This window comes from Ranitomeya imitator, chromosome 6, assembly GCF_032444005.1.
Source record: "Ranitomeya imitator isolate aRanImi1 chromosome 6, aRanImi1.pri, whole genome shotgun sequence".
Taxonomy (NCBI): domain Eukaryota; kingdom Metazoa; phylum Chordata; class Amphibia; order Anura; family Dendrobatidae; genus Ranitomeya; species Ranitomeya imitator.
Genome location: NC_091287.1, coordinates 539,414,531 through 539,440,325, shown reverse-complemented (window position 1 = coordinate 539,440,325; position 25,795 = coordinate 539,414,531).

The following is a 25,795-nucleotide window of genomic DNA, read 5'->3' as shown; positions in this document are numbered from 1 at the left end:
CTGGTGTACGTGGAGTGGTCTCCGCTATATGCACCCACTCCATGATGGATACACATATGGACAAAATTTTTGGTACCCTTCTGGTAAAGTATGGAAAAAAATAAGTTTATTTAAAATCAACTAATGAAAATCAGACATTGTTTTCAAAATTTGGTTCAACAGAAAAATAATTAAAAGTAATAATGAAAATGGCCTAGACAAAAATGATGGTCCCCCTAGAAAAGATCGAAAATAATTTGACGGTAGAGGCATGTGAAACTATTGTGTGTCTTGAAATTAGCATCACATTTGTCTAAAAACTTGTAATCAGTCAGTCTGCCTATTGAAAGGGTGCAAAGTAGTCACTGTGCTGTTTGTTATCCTGGTATTTACCAGACTGTACAAGGATCTAAGAAAGTTGAGGTGAGAGTTGTCTCAGGAGATTAGAGAAAATTATAGATACATATGACAAAGGTAAAGACTATAAGACATCTCCAAACAGCCTGATGTTCCTGTTACTACTACTTTAAGGTCTAAAGGGACCGTAGCTGAGCTCCCTGGTCATGGCGGCAAGAGGAAAACTGATGGCAACTTAAAGAGACTGATAATATGAATGGTAACCAAAGAGCCTGAAACAAATTCCAAAGAGATTAGAGATGAGCTCCAAGGTCAAGGTACATCAGTTTCAGATCACACCATCCGTTGTTGTCTTGGTCAAAGTGGACTTCATAAAAGACGACCGAGGAGGACACCGCTGTTGAAAGCAAATCATAAAAAATCGTGACTTGAATTTGCCAAAATTCATATTGCCAAGCCACAAAGTTTCTACGAGAACGTCCTATGGACGGAGGAGAAAAAACTGCAGCTTTTTGGCTCTATGTTCACAGATGAAGCCTACAAAGAAAAGAACATCACACCTACTGTGACACATAGAGGAGGCTTTGAGATGTTCTGGGGCTTCTTTGCTGCATCTGGCACAGGGGATCTTAAATCTTTGCAGGAACAATGAAATCTCAAGGATATTAAGGAATGCTGGAGTGAATATGCTGGGTGATTTCAGAAAGCTCGGTCTAAGCCGCAGGTCATTTTTCCTCCTACAGGATATTGGACTCTTCTAAGGTGGCTTATATGAGCCCTGATCTAAATCCTACAAAACATCTGTGGAAGGAGCTGAAACCTGCAGTCTGGAGAAGTCATCTACACACCTGAGACACAAGGAGCAGTTTGCTTAAGACCACTAGGCCAAAATACCTGCGGATCATGCAGAAGTCTCATTGATTGTTACGGAAATCATTGGGTTGCAGTGATTGCCTCACAAGGTTGTGCCACAAAGTATTAAGTTAAGGGAACCATCATTTTTGTCTAGAGGAGTTTCGTCATTTTTTTCTTTTTCTGTTGAACCACAAAAGCAAAAAAGAAGCAAAATCTGATTGTTATTATTGATACTGAGTTAATTTACATGGGAAATGACTTTTGTCAGTTTCAAGATATTTCAGAGACATTTCTGATTTTGTACTACTTTAACAGAAGGAAACCATCCATTTTGTCTACGTCTTATGTACAGAGATGTACGGCAAGTGAGCTGTAGTACCACTGCCAGCCTACAGGTAAGGGTGGCGCTGTTTCTTTCTAATCTAAAATAAAAAAAACTTTAAATTGTACATATGAAAATATTCTAATGGTGAAATGATGGCTGGGTTGTTGTTACATCAGAAGTGGTAAGTGATTCTAGACGTGAATTGTGCTCTGGTGGTGAGGGGGTTAACCCTGCTTGTCATCTCCTGAACTTGGTGGCAGCTGCATGTCTCCCAGCCTCCTATATAAACAGACACCTGCAGATACAATGGTGTGTTCTCTTTCTCAGGGGATTTATATGGGTGCTGTAAATACAGAGAAGTTGCAGTAATTTTCCACGTTATAAAAACAAGTCCTGGGTATAGATCCGACCTGCAGAGGGAGCTGCTCATTGTCTTTTTGCATTTTCAAATGTAGCAACCTCTTCTTATGAGTGTGATCTTATTGGGTTATTCCCAAAATATCAAGTTATCCCTTATTCATGTGCTATGATTCGAATAACTTGCCGGTCTTGTGGGGTCTGACCAATGGGGCTCCAAGCAATTCCAAAATCGTGGGGAATGGAACCCACAGGATTCGGGCACTGCAGCCTTACCCTTCATGGAGCGTAGGTGCGCATGTGTGGCCTCCATACATTGTACATGGGACTGCGGGAGCGATGTTCCCAGCAGCACACCTACATTGTATCCAGGACTCTCGGGGTTCAATAGCCCCGATCTTAGTATTGCAGAGGGACACCAGCAGTTGGATGCCCAGCGATCAGTAATTATCCTTTATTCTATTGATTTGGGATAAATAGATAGCGCTCAGCTACCTATGGAGGTACCATTAAAAAAAAATAGAGCGGCAGTATATCGACCATAGCTCCATTCACACGAGGCTCGAGAGCCCCTGTTTACGAGATTAGTGGGGATTGCAATGGTCGGTCCCCCTTGCAATCACGAAGTTATTGCCTATCCCATGAATAGGGTATAAAATGTCCAAACTTCAACTTGAGACAATAAACTTGTCCAGTAAAGTAAATAAAAAAAATAATAATAAAATTAGGTATTTGCTACCTCAGCGGAGGTAACTGTCAGAGTAAAATTCTTCCCTGAAACGAAAAAAAAAAAGCAAAATGGCAGAGTTGTTGTTTTTGGTCACTTTGCCTCTTAAAAAAAATGAAATAGAAAGAGATCAGACATTGAGAAATTCGTATGGACCCCAAAATGATAATGATAACATTTCAGGCCATACCGTAATAAACAGGCACCGATGCAAAACAACCATCTGAAAATAAAAAAGGTATAGTTCTTAGGAGGGGAGGAGGAAAAATCGAAAGCGAAAAGGAGCTCACGGGTAGTATTAATGCCCTGCGTGGGCGCCTACCAATGGCCCCTGCAGGGATGGCGAAGTATGATGAGTGTTGGCGACGAATCGAGTAGTAGAAAATCAAATTAGTTAGACATTTCCTAAAACATTGTGGATTTGATAAGATTTCACGTTATCAGGATTCGATTCACAAGAATTCAGCCGGCCGCCATTTTGCTGGATTTTTTGAGTGCCTTTTTTTTCGGCTTGTTTCCTCTCAGCCTTCCAGGCTCGTTATATGAGCACGAGGCCTAATCAGTGCTGAAAGATCTCAAGACCGATCCGAAAACTGGGGGGAGCAAGCGGAAGACCGGGAGGGAGCGGGGTGGAAAGAAAGATAATAGGGTGGGCCTATGACAAGATGAGGCTACCAGTGAAAACTATCGGCCTCTATTAAATCTGATTGTTTTCTGGTCACCTCCTCCCGATTCATTCAGCACCGTCTTCCCTATGTAAGAAATTAACCTATTAAATGAATAGAGAGCTTTGTTCTGATTAGCCAGATGGCCGAGCACGCCGTGCTATACCCCCACAAGTCCAGCAATCATGGAGGACACCTGGCGCTGGCCGTCTAGTCAATCTCTGTCACTAATTCTTCAGGACGAGGAGAAGAAACTTCTCCATGTGCATCATCACGGCTCCATTACGTCACACAACCTTTACAGCTGGTAAACAGGGCGGTATATCAGCTATAAACCGCCATTCAGCTACATTAATCCGAAGAGATGGGGCAGACATTTTTTTCCCAATCACTAAAACAGTAAACTGAAGGTCACGGAGCATTACGCGGGCGGCCATTAGTGAGAAATTCATGTAAATTGTATGCAAATCTCAATATAAGAACAGAAAATGTATTCCTTCCCTACAAAATACTGTTTCCCCTGGAAAACCAAAGCTTTAGGAGATATTGGGGCAGATTTATTAAAGCTGCGTGCATCTAAACAGTCTTCGTTGCCCATAGCAACAACTCATTTCATCTTTCATTTTACCAGAAAGCTGCGTTGTGATCGGTTGCTACGGTTACATTTTTTCCCTCTTAGACAGTTGCGGTAATTGAAGCCCATCGCGCCATTTGTCCGTAAAAGCCGCACAACGTTGCGGCAGGATGTATACACGAAACAGGTTTTGTAGATGCAAAATATGATGTCATCTAGCAAAAATACAACACATTGATTGTGGCACAAAATAATCTTTTATGACAGAATAAATTTTTAAGAGTAGGGTATTTTTAGAACATGGATTTTAGATGGACTCTTCAATGCATTTTGGATACACAAAATACATATTTTTTTTTACTAGAAATTGACTGTACAAACCAAGGGCGGCCTGAGAATGATCTGAGGCAATTGGTTATTGAATAGTGATGAGCGAGTATACTCGTTGCTCGGATTTTCCCGAGCACGCTCAGGTTATCTCCGAGTATTTGTGAGTGCTCGGAGATTTAGGTTTCCTTGCCGCAGCTGGATGATTTGCGGCTACTAGACAGCTTGATTACATGTGGGGATTTCCCAGCAACCAGGCAACCCCCACATGTACTCAGGCTGGCTAGCACCCGTAAACCATTCAGCTGCGGCAAGGAAAACTAAATCTCCGAGCAGTCATAAATACTCAGACACCACCTGAGCGTGCTCGGAAAAACCCAAGCAACGAGTATACTCGCTCATCACTAGTATTGAAACACTCACCAAAACCATGGCTAATATATACCTCCAACATGGCGAGACTGCATTAGCTGAGAGGGTCCGGTGCCGGATGACCTCATGCCCTGCTTTGCATCTGCGCAACTCTGTAAGTCAAGTCCCACCTGGCACTGCTCATGGAATGAAAAGTTCACATCAGGTCACCTCCTTGACTTTGGGAAGAATGAAGGGCCATTTTGACATCCACAATGTGGCTTTGCGTTTTCTATGCCTGCACCTGACTATGGTCACGATACACTTGGTTTGAGTATGTATGCCCAATACATTGAATTTAAGCAGTACTCACATCTTTTTGGTTTGTTTGCAGACCATGCCATACTTGCCAACTCCGTACTCTTCTCATGCCATGCCTCCACCATACCTCTTCCTCACCCTATGAATGTAGCTTTTAACTTTGCAGCCACGTCCTATTCTTTACACACCTTTTCTGCTTTCCTTCTCTAGGCTCACGTGCCTCTATCTCAGCTAGCATCTCTACCTTCACCACCTCCCAGGACAGTACTTCAGGAGTCTCTCCGGTCCCCAACTACGGCACTACAGTCCAGTGTGTGAGAGTCCCGTACGTCATCCCGCGGTTCTGCATCCTTTTCCCCTTTAGGGAGCTGTTTGTTCCAGCTTTACATAACTTCTTTGCTAGCTGATGCCTTGGAACTACCGCCCGGGGTAGACTCTTCATCTCACATTCCTTGTTCCGTCCTGGCCGGTTACCTCTCCGACTTGCGTACTCGGGGGCCATACTGCTAGACGCCCCATCCCAGATCCCGTCTTCAGTGCATCACTCTGTCCTTTCTATTCTCTGGATCTCACTATCTACTCTTCCCAACCATTAACCGTATCTCTCCTTACTATCGGTCAAGCTACAACACCGTCACTGATAACCCATGTTACGATACACTTACACGTTTTTTAAAGGGGAATGTGGACAGTATGTCCATCTCCTTCCATTAATACATATGCCGATAAAGTGGATAACCCCCTTAAGATCTTATGCACAGTGGTGCAAGGTCTGTATGGTGGGGCACTGTACCCTTCCTTTCATGTACTGTAGTACAAGTTCCATTGAACTCCACGGGCCCAATTCATTATTGAATTTGAACCTCATTTTTGTAAATTTTTCAATGTTTTGTGCCTCTTTTTTGTGTTTATGCCATATTTATTTTTCCATTTGCACCTTTTTTAAAGTCACCTTTTTAGGTGTACGACTGTTTTTTTTTTTTAAGTTGATCACGGTCGGTGGAGTTTGGAGTTTTCAAATATTTGCACCTGATTCATCATTTTCGATTTTTGAAAAAGTTGACAAATTTGTCTCATATTTACTCCAGTTACTAGGGTTGGACGCATCGATCTGTGGAACTCCAGTCCATCGGCCAGTTCAGTAGTCTTTGCCAGCTGGTTGGGAGGCTTGTTACCTTTTGGGATCTCCGGCGTAGCTTTTGATTAGTTGGGGTTGGCGTGACCCTATCACTAAAGGAAACATAGCAAACCTATTTCCCAGCTAAATAGTTAAAAATTAAATTATAATAGCGATAAAATCATATATCAATAAAAGAAAATAAGGTTGCTAAAGAAAAGAGAATGGCAGACCATTCGGGACACTGAAAAGAACAATATAACCCAACATAGGATCTCAAAAATAATAATACAAATATAATAAAATAATGCAATAAAAAATGCCTTTACTAAATATTATTTGGCTAACGGTAGCACTAGTACAATGTGCCCGTACTTGGAAGTTATAGAATTACAGCAGGACAATAATAGTTTAAAAATATTTGTATGTGTTATTATTAAATATACGGTAATAGAAATAAGAAAAATAATAAAAAGCAAAAAAGCAGGCCAAAAAAGTACAATTAAATAATGATCATATGGGATCATGTATGAACAGCAAGAGAAAAATATGCGGTAATGTGCATACTAAAATAGACATAATGTCCAAAGATATATATATATGCTAATATCACTAAACAATTACCCTTATATGTGCAATAAAAACAATATATCAATAAATATCCTCTGAGTGCAGCAAAATGCAATGTGCAAAGTAATAAAAATAAAAATATAAAAATTGGTGATAAACCAGAAAGGATGACAATATAGTCAAAAGGTGAGAAGGAACAAGGTGGAAAATATATATATATACAGTATATACTCTGTGTACACTGAGAGTAAAAATTGTACAAAGGAATTAAAGATGGTATGTACCTTTAAGGCCTGCCAATCCAAGTACAGCGCACCCCGAAGCGCATTTCGGATAAAATCCCCCTGACGAAGGATTCATCCGAAATGCGCGTCGGGGTGCGCTGTATATTTTTCTCTTGATGTTCATATATGATCCCATATGATCTTTGTTTCATTGTACTTTTTTGGCCTGCCTTTTTGCTTTTTATTATTTGTATTATTTCTATTATATTTCATAATAACACATACAAATATTTTTAAACTATTATTGTCCTGCTTTAAATTAAATTAAATTAAATTTGAATTAAATTGTGTGCCCAGCTCAACATGAAACATTTGGTGAAAGATCTTCTTTAAAGACACAAATAAAAAGCATTTTTGAATTTATGTAAAACTCAAGAACCACGTGAGCCATGTTGATGAATTTGATGCATAAATACCTCTGTGAATATCACAAGACAAAACTAGAAAAGTGACGCATGGCTGGCAGATTTGACAAGGACTAATATGAGAAAAATCTGCTCTCAAAATGAGAAAGGACCGAATCACTCCAATTGAATAACTCAGGATGACCCTTACTTTCGAGTATAGGGGTCGTTCTTACCATGGTCATTCTATGCCGTGTGTGGCGACAGGTTCTCTTTAAGAAAACTGTCAATTTCACCTATTCTTAAACCCTGAGGAATGCAATTAGTGGAACACCAGTAAAAGTATATTCATGATCAGTTGAGATCGCATTGTCAACATAAGGTGAGACAGAGGCTCAGTCAATATTTGTCCGCATACCATCAATCAGGCCATTATGTAGGACAATGGGTAGAGCATTGACAGAAGTTAAGAGATTGGTATCGAAGGTGGAGTTGAGATACAGCAAGTAGGAGGAATTCCCAACCTGGGAGACAATGACATTCCAACAAGCCATGTTGTTGTTGTCCATGCGAATCGAAACGCATCATGCTCTTATTAATGATAAATTAATTTGCTCAAAGTTGAAAAAGTAACTTGTTATGTTGCTTCAGCATGTCTCCGACAAATGAGAACATGGAGTCCAAGAAAGAAGACGTTCCTATAATTATACTGGAATTTGTTGTGGAAAAGCAAATTAAATGAAATCTCGGGTAACAATATTCTACTGCCAAATTAATTGAGATATTAAAACTGTTGAAATTTACTAACTTTGTGGTGTTGAAAATTAATATGATGATTACATTTGCCGACTGGCTTTAATTGTCAAGATCCAGAGGAGGTTGTAATCACCGATGATGACACTTTTCATGCAGCTTATAGAAAAATTCATCACCATTATTGCATTTTTAGTAGCTTGCTTGTCTATGACATCATCTATTTAGTCTATTGAGCCTTCAGTCTTCCATCATCTCAGGGCGACCAATCAAAAAACAAAAACTCGGCTCCGATGACGTAATCCTAATTACAGTTGCATCACCTACTTTTATAAATGCTCTATCTTAGCATATTGACATGCTTCTATATGTATTTTCAGATAAGCCACATTCTTGCATTAACAAAACGGATAGTTTTTGCTACATACCGTTCAAAAATTTAGGGTCACTTAGAAATATCCTTATTTTTGAAAAAAAAGCACAGTTTTTTCCAAGGAAGCTAACATTAAATGATTCAGAAATACACTCTATACATTGTTAATGTGGTAAATGACTATTCTAGCTGCAAACGTCTGGTTTGTAATGCAATATCTTCATAGGTATATAGAGGCCCATTTCCAACAACCATTACTCCAGTGTTCTTATGGTACTTTGTGTTTGCTAACTGTGTAAGAAGGCTAATGGATGGTTAGAATACCCTTCTTTAACCCCTTCCCGACCTGTGACACAGCATATGCGTCATGAAAGTCGGTGCCAATCCGACCTGTGACGCATATGCTGTGTCACAGAAAGATCGCGTCCCTGCAGATCGGGTGAAAGGGTTAACTCCCATTTCACCCGATCTGCAGGGACAGGGGGAGTGGTAGTTTAGCCCAGGGGGGGTGGCTTCACCCCCCCGTGGCTACGATCGCTCTGATTGGCTGTTGAAAGTGAAACTGCCAATCAGAGCGATTTGTAATATTTCACCTAAAAAACTGGTGAAATATTACAATCCAGCCATGGCCGATGCTGCAATATCATCGGCCATGGCTGGAAACACTAATGTGCCCCCACCCCACCCCACCGATCGCCCCCCCAGCCCCCCGATCTGTGGTCCGCTCCCCTCCGTCCTGTGCTCCGCTCCCCCGTCCTCCTGTCCGCTCCCCCGTGCTCGAATCACACCCCCCGTGCTCCAATCAAACCCCCCCGCACTCCGATCCCCCCCCGCACAGCGATCCCCCCGTGCTCCGATCCACCCCCCCGCACAGCGATCCCCCACCCCGTGCTCCAATCCCCCACCCCGTGTTCCAATCCACCCCCCCGTGCTCCAATCCACCCTCCCCTGTTCCGATCCACCCCCCCGTGCTCCGATGCACCCCCCCCGTGCCCTGATCTCCCCCCCTTATACTTACCCGGCCTCCTGGGGTCCATCCGTCTTCTTTGCTGGGCGCCGCCATCTTCGAAAATGGCGGGCGCATGTGCAGTGCGCCCGCCGAATCTGCCGGCCGGCAGATTCGTTCCAAAGTGAGTTTTGATCACTGAGATATAACCTATCTCAGTGATCAAAATAAAAAAAAATAGTAAATGACCCCCCCCCCTTTGTCACCCCCATAGGTAGGGACAATAAAAAAAAAATAAAGAATTTTTTTTTTTGTTCCACTAATGTTGGGGTAAGAACTAGGGTTAGGGTTAGGGGTAGCGTTAGGGGTAGGGGTAGGGTTAGGGTTAGGGGTAGGGGTAGGGTTAGGAATGTGCACACGTATTCTGGTCCTCTGCGGATTTTTCCGCAGAGGATTTGATAAATCCGCAGTGCTAAACCGCTGCGGATTTATCGCAGATTTACCGCGGTTTTTCTGCGCATTTCACTGTGCGGAATCCGCAGAAAGAAGTGACATGCTGCGGAATGTAAACCGCTGCGTTTCCGTGCAGTTTTTCCGCAGCATGTGTACAGCGATTTTTGTTTCCCATAGGTTTACATTGAACTGTAAACTCATGGGAAACTGCTGCGGATCCGCAGCGTTTTCCGCAGCGTGTGCACATACCTTTAGAATTAGGCTATGTGCACACGGTGCGGATTTGGCTGCGGATCCGCAGCAGTGTTCCATCAGGTTTACAGTACCATGTAAACATATGGAAAACCAAATCCGCTGTGCCCATGGTGCGGAAAATACCACGCGGAAACGCTGCGTTGTATTTTCCGCAGCATGTTAATTCTATGTGCGGATTCCGCAGCGTTTTACACCTGTTCCTCAATAGGAATCCGCAGGTGAAATCCGCACAAAAACACTGGCAATCCGCGGTAAATCCGCAGATAAAACGCAGTGCCTTGTACCCGCGGATTTTTCAAAAATGGTGCTGAAAAAATCTCACACGAATCCGCAACGTTGGCACATAGCCTTAGGGTTAGGGTTGGAATTAGGGTTGTGGTTAGGGTTAGGGGTGTGTTGGGGGTTAGGGTTGTGGTTAGGGGTGTGTTGGGGTTAGGGTTGTGATTAGGGTTACGGCTACAGTTGGGATTAGGGTTAGGGGTGTGTTGGGGTTAGTGTTGGAGTTAGAATTGAGGGGTTTCCACTGTTTAGGCACATCAGGGGGTCTCCAAACGCAACATGGCGCCACCATTGATTCCAGCCAATCTTGTATTCAAAAGGTCAAATGGTGCTCCCTCACTTCCGAGCCCCGACGTGCGCCCAAACAGTGGTTTACCCCCACATATGGGGTACCAGCATACTCAGGACAAACTGCGCAACAATTATTGGGGTCCAATTTCTCCTGTTACCCTTGAGAAAATAAAAAATTGCTTGCTAAAACATCATTTTTGAGGAAAGAAAAATGATTTTTTATTTTCACGGCTCTGCGTTGTAAACGTCTGTGAAGCACTTGGGGGTTCAAAGTGCTCACCACATATCTAGATAAGTTCCTTGGGGGGTCTAGTTTCCAAAATGGGGTCACTTGTGGGGGGTTTCTACTGTTTAGGCACACCAGGGGCTCTGCAAACGCAACAAGACGTCCGCAGACCATTCCATCAAACTCTGCATTTCAAAAGTCACTACTTCCCTTCTGAGCCCCGACGTGTGCCCAAACAGTGGTTTACCCCCACACATGGGGTATCAGCGTACTCAGGAGAAACTGGACAACAACTTTTGTGGTCCAATTTCTCCTGTAGCCCTTGGGAAAATAAAAAATTCTGGGCTAAAAAATTATTTTTGAGGAAAGAAAACGTATTTATTATTTTCACGGCTCTGCGTTATAAACTTCTGTAAAGCACCTGGGGGTTTAAAGTGCTCAGTATGCATCTAGATAAGTTCCTTTGGGGGTCTAGTTTCCAAAATGGGGTCACTTGTGGGGGGTTTCTACTGTTTAGGCACACCAGGGGCTCTGCAAATGCAACGTGACGCCCGCAGACCATTCCATCAAAGTCTGCATTTCAAAAGTCACTACTTCCCTTCTGAGCCCCGACGTGTGCCCAAACAGTGGTTTACCCCCACACATGGGGTATCAGCGTACTCAGGAGAAACTGGACAACATCATTTGGGGTCCAATTTCTCCTGTAACCCTTGGGAAAATAAAAAATTCTGGGCTAAAAAATTATTTTTGAGGAAAGAAAACGTATTTATTATTTTCACGGCTCTGCGTTATAAACTTCTGTAAAGTACTTGGGGGTTGAAAGTGCTCACCACATATCTAGATAAGTTCCTTTTGGGGTCTAATTTCCAAAATGGGGTCACTTGTGGGGGGTTTCTACTGTTTAGGCACACCAGGGGCTCTGCAAACGCAACGTGACGCCCGCAGACCATTCCATCAAAGTCTACATTTCAAAACGTCACTAATTCACTTCCGAGCCCCAGCATGTGCCTAAACAGTGGTTTACCCCCACATATGGGGTATCAGCGTACTCAGGAGAAACTGGACAACAACTTTTGGGGTCAAATTTGTCCTGTTACTCTTGGGAAAATAAAAAATTGCGGGCTAAAAAATCATTTTTGAGAAAAGAATTTTTTTTTTTCATGGCTCTGCGTTATAAACTTCTGTGAAGCACTTGAGGGTTCAAAGTGCTCACCACACATCTAGATTAGTTCCTTTGGGGGTCTAGTTTCCAAAATGGGGTCATTTGTGGGGGATCTCCAATGTTTAGGCACACAAGGGCTCTCCAAACGCGACATGGTGTCCGCTAATGATTGGAGCTAATTTTCCATTTAAAAAGCCAAATGGCGTGCCTTCCATCTGAGCCCTGCCGTACGCCCAAACAGTGGTTTACCCCCACATATGGGGTATCTGTGTACTCAGGACAAACTGGACAACAACATTTGTGGTCCAATTTCTCCTATTACCATTGGCAAAATAGGAAATTCCAGGCTAAAAAATCCTTTTTGAGAAAAGAAAAATTATTTTTGATTTTCATGGCTCTGCATTATAAACTTCTGTGAAGCACCTGGGGGTTTAAAGTGCTCAGTATGCATCTAGATAAGTTCCTTGGGGGGTCTTGTTTCCAAAATGGGGTCACTTGTGGGGGAGCTCCAATGTTTAGGCACACAGGGGCTCTCCAAACGCGACATGGTGTCCGCTAACAATTGGAGCTAATTTTCCATTCAAAAAGTCAAAAGGCGCGCCTTCCCTTCCGAGCCCTGCCGTGTGCCCAAACAGTGGTTTACCCCCACATATGAGGTATCGGCGTACTCGGGAGAAATTGCTCAACAAATTTTAGGATCCATTTTATCCTATTGCCCATGTGAAAATGAAAAAATTGAGGCGAAAATAAATTTTTTGTGAAAAAAAAGTACTTTTTCATTTTTACGGATCAATTTGTGAAGCACCTGGGGGTTTAAAGGGCTCACTAGGCATCTAGATAAGTTCCTTGGGGGGTCCAGTTTCCAAAATGGGGTCACTTGTGGGGGAGCTCCAATGTTTAGGCACACAGGGTCTCTCCAAACGTGACATGGTGTCCGCTAAAGAGTGCAGCCAATTTTTCATTCAAAAAGTCAAATGGCGCTCCTTCCCTTCCAAGCCCTGCCATGCGCCCAGTGGTTTACCCCACATATGCGGTATCAGCGCACTCAGGACAAATTGGACAACAACTTTTGGCGTCCAATTTCTCCTGTAGCCCTTGGGAAAATAAAAAATTCTGGGCTAAAAAATTATTTTTGAGGAAAGAAAACGTATTTATTATTTTCACGGCTCTGCGTTATAAACTTCTGTAAAGCACCTGGGGGTTTAAAGTGCTCAGTATGCATCTAGATAAGTTCCTTTGGGGGTCTAGTTTCCAAAATGGGGTCACTTGTGGGGGGTTTCTACTGTTTAGGCACACCAGGGGCTCTGCAAATGCAACGTGACGCCCGCAGACCATTCCATCAAAGTCTGCATTTCAAAAGTCACTACTTCCCTTCTGAGCCCCGACGTGTGCCCAAACAGTGGTTTACCCCCACACATGGGGTATCAGCGTACTCAGGAGAAACTGGACAACATCATTTGGGGTCCAATTTCTCCTGTAACCCTTGGGAAAATAAAAAATTCTGGGCTAAAAAATTATTTTTGAGGAAAGAAAACGTATTTATTATTTTCACGGCTCTGCGTTATAAACTTCTGTAAAGTATTTGGGGGTTGAAAGTGCTCACCACATATCTAGATAAGTTCCTTTGGGGGTCTAGTTTCCAAAATGGGTTCACTTGTGGGGGGTTTCTACTGTTTAGGCACACCAGGGGCTCTGCAAACGCAACGTGACGCCCGCAGACCATTCCATCAAAGTCTACATTTCAAAACGTCACTAATTCACTTCCGAGCCCCAGCATGTGCCTAAACAGTGGTTTACCCCCACATATGGGGTATCAGCGTACTCAGGAGAAACTGAACAACAACTTTTGGGGTCAAATTTGTCCTGTTACCCTTGGGAAAATAAAAAATTGCGGGCTAAAAAATCATTTTTGAGAAAAGAATTTTTTTTTTTCATGGCTCTGCGTTATAAACTTCTGTGAAGCACTTGAGGGTTCAAAGTGCTCACCACACATCTAGATTAGTTCCTTTGGGGGTCTAGTTTCCAAAATGGGGTCATTTGTGGGGGATCTCCAATGTTTAGGCACACAGGGGCTCTCCAAACGCGACATGGTGTCCGCTAATGATTGGAGCTAATTTTCCATTTAAAAAGCCAAATGGCGTGCCTTCCATCTGAGCCCTGCCGTACGCCCAAACAGTGGTTTACCCCCACATATGGGGTATCTGCGTACTCAGGACAAACTGGACAACAACATTTGTGGTCCAATTTCTCCTATTACCATTGGCAAAATAGGAAATTCCAGGCTAAAAAATCCTTTTTGAGAAAAGAAAAATTATTTTTGATTTTCATGGCTCTGCATTAAAAACTTCTGTGAAGCACCTGGGGGTTTAAAGTGCTCAGTATGCATCTAGATAAGTTCCTTGGGGGGTCTTGTTTCCAAAATGGGGTCACTTGTGGGGGAGCTCCAATGTTTAGGCACACAGGGGCTCTCCAAACGCGACATGGTGTCCGCTAACAATTGGAGCTAATTTTCCATTCAAAAAGTCAAAAGGCGCGCCTTCCCTTCCGAGCCCTGCCGTGTGCCCAAACAGTGGTTTACCCCCACATATGAGGTATCGGCGTACTCGGGAGAAATTGCTCAACAAATTTTAGGATCCATTTTATCCTATTGCCCATGTGAAAATGAAAAAATTGATGCGAAAAGAAATTTTTTGTGAAAAAAAAGTACTTTTTCATTTTTACGGATCAATTTGTGAAGCACCTGGGGGTTTAAAGGGCTCACTAGGCATCTAGATAAGTTCCTTGGGGGGTCCAGTTTCCAAAATGGGGTCACTTGTGGGGGAGCTCCAATGTTTAGGCACACAGGGTCTCTCCAAACGTGACATGGTGTCCGCTAAAGAGTGCAGCCAATTTTTCATTCAAAAAGTCAAATGGCGCTCCTTCCCTTCCAAGCCCTGCCGTGCGCCCAAACAGTGGTTTACCCCCACATATGCAGTATCATCGTACTCAGGACAAATTGGACAACAACTTTCGTTGTTCAGTTTCTCCTTTTATCATTGGGAAAATAAAAAAATTGTTGCTGAAAAATCATTTTTGTGACTAAAAAGTTAAATGTTCATTTTTTCCTTCCATGTTGCTTCTGCTGCTGTGAAGCACCTGAAGGGTTAATAAACTTCTTGAATGTGGTTTTGTGCACCTTGAGGGGTGCAGTTTTTAGAATGGTGTCACTTTTGGGTATTTTCAGCCATATAGACCCCTCAAACTGACTTCAAATGTGAGGTGGTCCCTCAAAAAAATGGTTTTGTAAATTTCGTTGTAAAAATGAGAAATCGCTGGTCAAATTTTAACCCTTATAACTTCCTAGCAAAAAAAAATTTTGTTTCCAAAATTGTGCTGATGTAAAGTAAACATGTGGGAAATGTTATTTATTAACTATTTTGTGTCACAAAACTCTCTGGTTTAACAGAATAAAAATTCAAAATGTGAAAATTGCGAAATTTTCAAAATTTTCACCAAATTTCTGTTTTTATCACAAATAAACACAGAATTTATTGACCTAAATTTAGCACTATCACGAAGCCCAATATGTCACGAAAAAACAATCTCAGAACCGCTAGGATCCATTGAAGCGTTCCTGAGTTATTACCTCATAAAGGGACACTGGTCAGAATTGCAAAAAACGGCAAGGTCTTTAAGGTCAAAATAGGCTGGGTCATGAAGGGGTTAAAAAAAAAACCCTTGTGCAAGTATGTTAGCACAGCCAAAAACAGTTTGGCTGATTAGAGAACCTATAAACCTGACCTTCCTTTGAGGTAGTTGAGAATCTGGAGTATTACATTTGTTGGTTCCATTAAACTCTCAAAATGGCCAGAAAAATAGAACTTTCATGTGAAACTCGACTGTCTATTCTTGTTCTTAGAAATGAAGGCTATTACATGGGAGAAATTGCCAAGAAACGAAAGATTTCCTACAACTGTGTGTACTACTCCCTTCAGAGGAGAGCACAAACAGGCTCTAACCAGAGTAGAAAGAGAAGTGGAAGGCCCCGCTGCACAACTGAGCAACAAGACAAGTACATTAGAGTCTGTAGTTTTAGAAATCCATGCCTCACAGGTCCTCAACTGGCAGCTTCATTAAATAGTACACGCAAAACGCCAGTGTCAATGTCTACAGTGAAGAGGCGACTCCGGGATGCTGGCCTTCAGGGCAGAGTGGCAAAGAAAAAGTCATATCTTACACTGGCTAATAAAAGGAAAAGATTAATATGGGCAAAAGAACACAGACAATGGACAGAGGAATATTGGAAAAAAGTGTTATGTACGGATTAATCCAAGTTTGAGGTGTTTGGATCACGCAGAAGAACATTTGTGAGACGTAGAACAACTGAAAAGATGCTGGAAGAGTGTCTGATGCCATCTGTCAAGCATGGTGGAGGTAATGTGATGTTCTGGGGTTGCTTTGGTTCTGGTAAAGTGGGAGATTTGTTCAAGGTAAAAAGGGATATTGAAAAGGAAGGCTATCACTACATTTTGCAATGCCATGCCATACCCTGTGGACAGTCCTTGATTGGAGTCAATTTCATTCCACAACAGGACAATGACCCAAATTAACTGCTAGGATGTCAAAGGTCTGCAATGCTGGAATTGCTGCAAAGGGAGCATTCTATGACGAAAGCAAAGTTTGAAGGAGAAAATTATTATTTCAAATACAAATCTTTTTTTTGAACCTTGTCAATGTCTGGACTAGATTTTCAATTCATATGCCAACTCATTTGATTATTAAAAGTATGATTTTTCATGGAAAACACAAAATTGTCTGGATGACCCTAAACCTTTGAATGGTAGTGTATGTGCGGCACCCAAGGGTCCTGGTCATCGCAGTGGTATTGCTTTCCTCTCGGGGAGAGTGATGTTATGTTTGGAGGCAAAAAAGGATAACTGCATCCAGGTATCACAAACATGCAACACATTTCACACTCCAGGCCACCAGGGGGAGCTCTTGCTCCTATTTATTAGGTCACTCCCCACATTTGGTAAAACTGGTCACCTGTAGGGAAAGTTAGTGAGTTGCTGGCTGAGCTCCGCTCAGTTAGTTGGTCACTGGCAGGGGTGGGATCCTGTCAGAGAACGAAGGAGATGGACACGGAGCTGTGCATGCCCTCAGAGCTGCAGCTCCTAGGAAGAGACATCAAAGTCAGAATTGTATTGCAGCGAGCGTGAAGGAAGTCGTAGCAAAGGAGTGGATACCAGAAGGGGACCAGCCCTATACAGGCTGCCTCCTTCTGAGGCGCAGAATCCCGGTAGCCGGAACACCGAGGGAGTAATGACCTTTATGCCTTGCTCCAGAGACCGGCAGGACAGCTAATTTCATGTTACCTGTTCGCCCTACACCCAGGAGGCACGGTGGCACTCCTTAGAGGCTGGGGCATGATAGATTCCCTATAAACCTCCTCAAGCCACCAGTCATACGGGTTTATCCTATCCTATATGGGGGACAGAGAGAGAGACATTACATCTGTGAGGACCTTAAGTGAAGCCTAAGGCAGTAAGGAACTACAACCCTGCAGGGCAAGGAAAGGCTACTGATTTCCACCTGGACAAGGGGACTCTGGACTTGCCTCCAAATCAGCCAGACTCTGCCTGCCCTGTGATCTGGTGCTCTGGACTGTGGATGCTGAAGTCTTCAGTAAAGGTAAAGAGACTGCAACCCTGTGTCCTCGTTCTTTACTGCGCCATTCACCATACCACCATCTACACACCGGGAAACCCTGGGGATACACTTCACCTGTGGGAAGGTATACCATCTAGCTGCCATAACATCACCCCAGCGGACCCCTTAAAGCGGCGTCGGTCACCCTGACCGAGTACTACAGGTGGCATCACGAACACAAACTATATCCCTTTAAAGACCTTTCTCTTTTACACGGACGTCCCAGGGCCACGGACCGGGTCAGCCACCGTGACATTCCTGTTATGAAAGGTAATTCAGTACCACAATGGACATAGAGGTCAGCGCACATACAGTGACCTGGCAATAACCCAAAAAACAAGAACGAGCTCTGAGACGTGGGAACTCTGTTGACCGCAATCCCTAATCCTCTCCAACCACACTAAAGGCAGCCGTGGATTGCGCCTAACGCTCCCTATGCAACTCGGCACGGCCTGAGAAACTAGCTAGCCTGAGATAGAAAATAAGCCTACCTTGCCTCAGAGAAATACCCCAAAGGAAAAGGCAGCCCCCACATATAATGACTGTGAGTTAAGATGAAAAGACAAACGTAGAGATGAAATAGATTTAGCAAAGTGAGGCCCAACTTTCTGAACAGAGCGAGGATAGGAAAGGTAACTTTGCGGTCAACACAAAACCCTACAAAAACCACGCAAAGGGGGCAAAAAGACCCTCCGTACTGAACTAACGGCACGGAGGTACACCCTCTGCGTCCCAGAGCTTCCAGTAAAAAACAAATTGACAAGCTGGACAGAAAAAAACAGCAAACAAATAGCAAAGAAGAACTTAGCTATGCAGAGCAGCAGGCCACAGGAACGATCCAGGAGGAAACAGGTCCAATACTAGAACATTGTCTGGAGGCTAGGATCAAAGCACTAGGTGGAGTTAAATAGAGCAGCACCTAACGACTTCACCACATCACCTGAGGAAGGAAACTCAGAGGCCGCAGTACCACTTTCCTCCACCAACGGAAGCTCACAGAGAGAATCAGCCGAAGTACCACTTGTGACCACAGGAGGGAGCTCTGCCACAGAATTCACAACAGTACACCCCCCCTTGAGGAGGGGTCACCGAACCCTCACCAGAGCTCCCAGGACGACCAGGATGAGCCATATGAAAGGCACGAACGAGATCAGGAGCATGGACATCAGAGGCAAAGACCCAGGAATTATCTTCCTGAGCATAACCCTTCCACTTAACCAGATACTGGAGTTTCCGCCTTGAAACACGAGAATCCAAAATCTTCTCCACAATATACTCCAACTCCCCCTCCACCAAAACCGGGGCAGGAGGATCAACAGATGGAACCATAGGTGCCACGTATCTCCGCAACAATGACCTATGGAATACGTTATGTATGGAAAAAGAATCTGGAAGGGTCAGACGAAAAGACACAGGATTAAGAACCTCAGAAATCCTATATGGACCAATAAAACGAGGTTTAAACTTAGGAGAGGAAACCTTCATAGGAATATGACGAGAAGATAACCAAACCAAGTCCCCAACCCGAAGTCGGGGACCCACACAGCGTCTGCGATTAGCGAAACGTTGAGCCTTCTCCTGGGACAAAGTCAAATTGTCCACTACATGAGTCCAAATCTGCTGCAACCTGTCCACCACAGTATCCACACCAGGACAGTCCGAAGACTCAACCTGCCCTGAAGAGAAACGAGGATGGAACCCAGAGTTGCAGAAAAACGGTGAAACCAAGGTAGCCGAGCTGGCCCGATTATTAAGGGCGAACTCAGCCAAAGGCAAAAAGGACACCCAGTCATCCTGATCAGCAGAAACAAAGCATCTCAGATATGTTTCCAAGGTCTGATTGGTTCGTTCGGTCTGGCCATTAGTCTGAGGATGGAAAGCCGAGGAAAAAGACAAGTCAATGCCCATCCTACCACAAAAGGCTCGCCAAAACCTCGAAACAAACTGGGAACCTCTGTCAGAAACGATATTCTCTGGAATGCCATGTAAACGAACCACATGCTGGAAAAACAATGGCACCAAATCAGAGGAGGAAGGCAATTTAGACAAGGGTACCAAATGGACCATCTTAGAGAAGCGATCACAGACCACCCAAATGACTGACATCTTTTGAGAGACGGGAAGATCTGAAATAAAATCCATAGAGATATGTGTCCAAGGCCTCTTCGGGACCGGCAAGGGCAAAAGCAACCCACTGGCACGAGAACAGCAGGGCTTAGCCCGAGCACAAATCCCACAGGACTGCACAAAAGTACGCACATCCCGCGACAGAGATGGCCACCAAAAGGATCTAGCCACTAACTCTCTGGTACCAAAGATTCCAGGATGACCAGCCAACACCGAACAATGAACCTCAGAGATAACTTTATTCGTCCACCTATCAGGGACAAACAGTTTCTCCGCTGGGCAACGATCAGGTTTATTAGCCTGAAATTTTTGCAGCACCCGCCGCAAATCAGGGGAGATGGCAGACACAATTACTCCCTCTTTGAGGATACCCGCCGGCTCAGATACTCCCGGAGAGTCGGGCACAAAACTCCTAGACAAAGCATCCGCCTTCACATTTTTAGAGCCCGGAAGGTATGAAATCACAAAGTCAAAACGGGCAAAAAACAACGACCAACGAGCTTGTTTAGGATTCAACCGCTTGGCGGACTCGAGATAAGTCAAGTTCTTATGATCAGTCAAGACCACCACGCGATGCTTAGCTCCTTCAAGCCAATGACGCCACTCCTCGAATGCCCACTTCATGGCCAGAAACTCTCGATTGCCCACATCATAATTTCGCTCAGCAGGCGAAAACTTCCTGGAAAAGAAGGCGCATGGTTTCATCACCGAGCAATCAGAACTTCTCTGCGACAAAACAGCCCCTGCTCCAATCTCAGAAGCATCAACCTCGACCTGGAACGGAAGCGAAACATCTGGTTGACACAACACAGGGGCAGAAGAAAAACGACGCTTCAACTCTTGAAAAGCTTCCACCGCAGCAGAAGACCAATTGACCAAATCAGCACCTTTCTTGGTCAAATCGGTCAATGGTTTAGCAATACTAGAAAAATTGCAGATGAAGCGACGATAAAAATTAGCAAAGCCCAGGAACTTTTGCAGACTTTTCAGAGATGTCGGCTGAGTCCAATCATGGATGGCTTGGACCTTAACAGGGTCCATCTCGATAGTAGAAGGGGAAAAGATGAACCCCAAAAATGAAACCTTCTGAACACCAAAGAGACACTTTGACCCCTTCACAAACAAAGAATTAGCACGCAGGACCTGAAACACCGTTCTGACCTGCTTCACATGAGACTCCCAATCATCCGAGAAGATCAAAATGTCATCTAAGTACACAATCAGGAATTTATCCAGGTACTCTCGGAAGATGTCATGCATAAAGGACTGAAACACTGATGGAGCATTGGCAAGTCCGAATGGCATTACTAGATACTCAAAATGGCCCTCGGGCGTATTAAATGCAGTTTTCCACTCATCGCCTCGCTTAATACGCACAAGATTATACGCACCACGAAGATCTATCTTGGTGAACCAACTAGCCCCCTTAATCCGAGCAAACAAATCAGATAACAATGGCAAGGGGTACTGAAATTTAACCGTGATCTTATTTAGAAGGCGGTAATCTATACAAGGTCTCAGTGAACCATCCTTCTTGGCTACAAAAAAGAACCCTGCTCCTAATGGCGACGATGACGGGCGAATATGCCCCTTCTCCAAAGACTCCTTCACATAACTCCGCATAGCGGCGTGCTCAGGCACAGATAAATTAAACAGTCGACCTTTTGGGAATTTACTACCAGGAATCAAATCGATAGCACAATCACAATCCCTATGCGGAGGTAGGGTATCGGACTTGGGCTCATCAAATAAATCCCGGTAATCAGACAAGAACTCAGGAACCTCAGAAGGGGTGGATGACGAAATAGTCAGAAATGGGACATCACCATGTACCCCAAGACAACCCCAGCTGGACACAGACATGGATTTCCAATCTAATACTGGATTATGGACTTGTAGCCATGGCAACCCCAACACGACCACATCATGCAGATTATGCAACACCAGAAAGCGAATAACCTCCTGATGTGCAGGAGCCATGCACATGGTCAGCTGGGTCCAGTACTGAGGCTTATTCTTGGCCAAAGGCGTAGCATCAATTCCTCTCAATGGAATAGGACACTGCAAGGGCTCCAAGAAAACCCCACAACACCTAGCATACTCCAAGTCCATCAAATTCAGAGCAGCGCCTGAGTCCACAAATGCCATGACAGAATACGATGACAAAGAGCAGATCAAGGTAACAGACAGAAGAAATTTTGACTGTACCATACCAATGGTGGCAGACCTAGCGAACCGCTTAGTGCGCTTAGGACAATCAGAGATAGCATGAGTGGAATCACCACAGTAGAAACACAGCCCATTCAGACGTTTGTGTTCTTGCCGTTCAACTCTGGTCAAAGTCCTATCGCACTGCATGGGCTCAGGTTCAAGCTCAGGTAATACCGCCAAATGGTGCACAGATTTACGCTCGCGCAAGCGTCGACCGATCTGAATGGCCAAAGACATAGACTCATTCAGACCAGCAGGCATAGGAAATCCCACCATGACATCCTTAAGGGCTTCAGAGAGACCTTTTCTGAAAATAGCTGCGAGCGCACCTTCATTCCACTGAGTGAGTACGGACCACTTTCTAAATTTCTGACAATATACCTCTATTTCATCCTGACCCTGACACAGAGCCAGCAAATTCTTCTCTGCCTGATCCACAGAATTAGGCTCATCGTACAGCAATCCGAGCGCCAGGAAAAATGCATCGATATTACTTAATGCAGGATCTCCTGACGCAAGAGAAAATGCCCAGTCCTGAGGGTCGCCACGCAAAAAAGAAATAACGATCCTAACTTGTTGAACTGGGTCACCAGAGGAGCGAGGTTTCAAAGCCAGAAATAGTTTACAATTATTTTTGAAACTCAGAAATTTAGTTCTATCTCCAAAAAACAAATCAGGAATAGGAATTCTCGGTTCTAACATAGAATTCGGAACCACAAAGTCTTGAATACTTTGTACTCTTGCCGTGAGCTGATCCACACATGAAGACAGACCTTTAATGTCCATTGCTACACCTGTGTCCTGAACCACCCAAATGTCTAGGGGAAAAAAAAGGCAAAACACAGTGCAAAGAAAAAAAAATGGTCTCGGAACTTCTTTTTTCCCTCTATTGAGAATCATTAGTACTTTTGTCCTCCAGTACTGTTATGAAAGGTAATTCAGTACTGTTATGAAAGGTAATAGAGGTCAGCGCACATACAGTGACCTGGCAATAACCCAAAAAACAAGAACGAGCTCTGAGACGTGGGAACTCTGTTGACCGCAATCCCTAATCCTCTCCAACCACACTAAAGGCAGCCGTGGATTGCGCCTAACGCTCCCTATGCAACTCGGCACGACCTGAGAAACTAGCTAGCCTGAAGATAGAAAATAAGCCTACCTTGCCTCAGAGAAATACCCCAAAGGAAAAGGCAGCCCCCACATATAATGACTGTGAGTTAAGATGAAAAGACAAACGTAGAGATGAAATAGATTTAGCAAAGTGAGGCCCAACTTTCTGAACAGAGCGAGGATAGGAAAGGTAACTTTGCGGTCAACACAAAACCCTACAAAAACCACGCAAAGGGGGCAAAAAGACCCTCCGTACTGAACTAACGGCACGGAGGTACACCCTCTGCGTCCCAGAGCTTCCAGCAGGCAGTAAAAAACAAATTGACAAGCTGGACAGAAAAAAACAGCAAACAAATAGCAAAGAGGAACTTAGCTATGCAGAGCAGCAGGCCACAGGAACGATCCAGGAGGAAACAGGTCCAATACTAGAACATTGTCTGGAGGCTAGGATCAAAGCACTAGGTGGAGTTAAATAGAGCAGCACCTAACGACTTCACCACATCACCTGAGGAAGGAAACTCAGAAGCCGCAGTACCGCTTTCCTCCACCAACGGAAGCTCACAGAGAGAACCAGCCGAAGTACCACTTGTGACCACAGGAGGGAGCTCTGCCACAGAATTCACAACACATTCCCCTGTGAACCGCATGACCCGGTACCGAGTATCTCACGGCCCCATGGGGGCGATCCATATGTGGAGAAGTCACTTTTGTGTCACAAATGCAAAACTTGACTACCATGATAAAGAAAGCCTACAACCTGTCTTTGGCTGCAGAATAGGAGATCAGGACAAGAGTTGGGCTCCACACATATGCTGCAGTAGATGTGCCTCACATCATACCAAGTGATTGCATGGGAAGAATCTATGCATTTTGCAGTTTTAATGATTGAGAGAGAGAGAGAGACAACTGATCACACTACCAATTGCTATTTCTGCGTGGTGTCCCCATTAGGAAAAGAGTTGTCAAGGAAGAAGTTGACTTTACAGTATCCAAACATTCCATCTGCAATACGCTCAGTACCACATACAGAAGAACTGCCGGCTCCAAAATCATCAGAAACATTTTCTGTTGCGTCAAGTGAGGAAGAGGAGGGCGCTTGGTGTCATGAAGCATCTTCCTTTCCCAACCCAGACTTTCTGTCAGCAACCTCAATTGAACTTCAATTTGTAACACAAAGTGTACTGAACGATTATGGATTGATTTTGATCTGCTCACTTGTAAGGCTGAACTCTAAGGGTACCGTCTCACACTGGCACTTTGGTCGCTACGACGGCACGATCCATGACGTTCCAGCGTCGCTCTATTATCGCTCCAGCGTCGTAGACTGCGGTCACACTTCGCAATGCACGGCGCTGGAGCGATAATTTCATGACGTATTTGCGATGTTGAAGTCGTGCGCTCCTACGTATCAAGCTCCTCCACCCATTACATCGTATACAATATCGTGCACACCTTTGTTACACGATGCGATCATGCCACCACAGCGGGACACTTGACGACGAAAGAAAGTTTCAAACGATCTGCTACGACGTACGATTCTCAGCGGGGTCCCTGATCGCAGTAGCGTGTCAGACACAGCGAGATCGTAAGTATATCGCTGGAATGTCACGTATTGTGCCGTCGTAGCGACCAAAGTGCCACTGTGAGATGGTACCTTTAGGTTCCAGTTTACAGCAGTGGAATCTCCTAGCGGGTGATGTTCAGATGTCTTTGTTCCGCAAACATGATAAAGATCTTGTCCAATACTTCTTCATGGAGGGCAATCTTGAGGCATGCAAGAACATCAACAGTTTAATGGAAGCTCTGAAGATAAGTCATGGTGCAGAAGAATGGAGGCTACCTTCAATTCCAGTTGGTTATGCCATCCACATGAAAGAAGCCTATGACAACATGGAACAGCTGTTGAGGTACCTGAACTTTGACCAACATTTGTGGCCCCTCTGTGGTGACGTAAAGGTGGTTGCCCTGTTACTTGGTCACCAGGGAGTATACAGAAAGTACTGCTGCTTTCAGTGTGAGTGGGGTAGTCGTGCATGAGAATATCGCTAAAATAAAAGACCCTAGTCTCTCTGACATTCACCAGCCAGGGAGTTAAAATGCCCGACGTCCAGCCCACATAAGATCTTGTTACCACCATTGGTTATCAAGTTGGGCCTAATGAAGAACTTTATAAAGGCAATGGATAAAAATGAAAAAGCATGCAAGTATCTCATTGATCAATTTCCATGATCAAGTTAAGCAAGGATAAAGAAAGAGAGGTGTCTTAATTGGACCTCAGATTCATAAGCATCTTCAAGATGATAAGTATATCTGTTTGTTGCAGGGCAAGGAAAAGTCTGCATGGGTGGCATTCCCATTATCTCATTTTCTTTTATAAATTCAAGAGCTGATAACTACAAAGAGTTGATGGAAAATATCCTCAAACCATATAAGCATCTTGGCTGTAACATGTCCTTAACCCCTCTGTGACCTTAGACGTACTATCCCGTCGAGGTGCCCTGGGCTTATCTGACCCTGGACGGGATAGTACGTCATAGCCGATCGGCCGCGCTCACGGGGGGAGCGCGGCCGATCGCGGCCGGGTGTCAGCTGCTTATCGCAGCTGACATCCGGCACTATGTGCCAGGAGCGGTCACGGACCGCCCCCGGCACATTAACCCCTGGCACACCGCGATCAAAGATGATCGCGATGTGCCGGCGGTGCAGGGAAGCACCGCGCAGGGAGGGGGCTCCCTGCGGGCTTCCCTGAGACCCCCGGAGCAACGCGA